At 47.0% G+C, this 1,852-nt stretch overlaps 1 pseudogene across 1 annotated transcript; it reads right to left on the bottom strand.

The window, feature by feature from the left end:
- Window positions 1-219: 219 nt before the first annotated feature.
- On the bottom strand, window positions 220-698 carry LOC309332776 (large ribosomal subunit protein eL27 pseudogene; annotated as a pseudogene). Its single transcript has one exon. The product of its transcript is annotated as a large ribosomal subunit protein eL27 pseudogene (transcript).
- Between the last annotated feature and the right edge of the window lie 1,154 nt (window positions 699-1,852).

Raw genomic sequence — 1,852 nt, 5'->3', positions numbered from 1 at the left:
GGATGATGGGAACTGTAGTCCAAAAACAGCTGGAGACCCAAGTTTGGGAAACCCTGCTCTAGTGAGGTCTGTCAAGAAGCAAAGAATGGCCCAAAGAGTGCCCTTTCCATTCTGCATTGTCCTCTCTCAACCCTGCAGCAGGGCACCCTGGCCATGGGAGGGCTGGCCATTTGCAGACCCACCCAAGCTGTGGTCACCCCAGCTTCTACTCCCCCCCCCTTGGCTTTTCAAAAATATTTATTGGTGCAAATGCATGCCACTCAGAATCTGAGCTTCTGGAAAAACCACTTGTTCTTGCCTGTCTTGTATCTCTCCTCAAATTTCACTTTGGCCTCCCGCCGGGCTTTACGTTTCAGCGCAGGGTCCCTAAAGATATTCTTGCTGACAACGGTCTTGTCAAGGGGAATATCAACGGAGTACCTGGTAGGCATCAAGTGGTTGTAATTGTAGACCTTCACAAAGGACTTGATCTTGGAACGCTTGGCAATCTTCTTCTTGCCCATGCTTGCTGTCACTTTGTATGGGTAGTGATCAGTACCAGCCACCAAAGCGTGGCTGTAGGGGCGGTCAGAGGTGCCATCATCAATATTCTTAACAATAATAGCTTTGCGTCCGGAGTAACGCCCAGCGATGACAAGGACGACTTTCCCTGGTTTCATAAACTTGCCCATCTTGGAGCTGTGGCAGCAATGGCACCCACACCGCCACAGCTGCTACTTTTGAGAGCCCCACGGTAGTGGTGGCAAGAGGAGGAAGCTGCAGTAGCCAGGGTGCCCTGGTTCGGCTCGCATCATAGGGAAGAAAGCACAGCTCCACTCTGCTCCTCATGCCAAGAAGCTGGCGAAACTGTACCTAGCCCAGCACTGCGATCCGTTTGGCATTCAGCCTCCTCTGACCCCTCAGTATTGGGGTGTATGTGTGCTGAGCTCACTGCAAGACAACATCAAGGGGGCTGAAGACACCTCAGCCCTAAGGAGTCGGCACCTATCTCCCTTGCCACTGCTAACTGACAATACTTACCTCTCCAAATCCCACTTACTTATGGACGTCAATAATGGGGTTGCATCAAGGGAAAAGTGTATTCAACATTTCCTGCTGTCAGTGCTTTATTCTGTGCTGTAGGAGGCGGGAGATAAACCTCCATTAAAAACAGGGGAACGTCAAAGGCAGAGTAGAGGAGTGCGAACCCTCAGAAGTATATAGTCACTAACTAGATGACTAAGTAGCTTTTCAAAGATTTCCTCTCCTGCTTTTTGGAAAACCATAAAAAATGTCATTGTGGTTAGGCTGCCTCAGAACCCAATAAAAAAAAATCAAAGCAATTACTTTCTCATTCAGCCTCTGTGTAGCTCTAGCAGCTGCAGACAAATATATAGTACAGACAGGAGGGTTTGTTTCGTGGCCGGGGGGTGGGGGGTTGACCATTCACTGTCCAGACGTTCTATATTTGGTTGAGATTTGTTTTCCATCTTGGCTTTCTGACTGTATTGAACAAGCTTCCTGAATGTTCCTGGGGGGGAAGTTGGATTATGCTTCCACTAACAGCCGTAAATGTGGGAAAATATAATAAGTTTTTTTTTGTTTTTGTTTAAAAGTAAAGATAATCTTAAAAGACAAGCAATAATGGAGAACGAACCACAAAAGAAACCAGGCCTGTCCAAAACCACAAGGGGCGAGCATGGCAAATTAATATTTGGATAGACTTGGGTAGCTAATTTGTAAATGCTACCCTTAGGGTTTGGAAAGTTCACTGCAGCTGTATGCTCATTTCAGCCACCAAACACCAATCGTACAGGCAAGTTTCTTTCCCATAATACGAATGAAACAATGGCAGGTTTTAAAATGGAAAACG

This window comes from Podarcis erhardii, assembly GCF_964252035.2.
Source record: "Podarcis erhardii genome assembly, chromosome: 17".
Lineage (NCBI taxonomy): Eukaryota > Metazoa > Chordata > Lepidosauria > Squamata > Lacertidae > Podarcis > Podarcis erhardii.
Note: the sequence above shows the minus strand (reverse complement) of the source record. Positions and strands in the feature narration are given on the sequence as shown.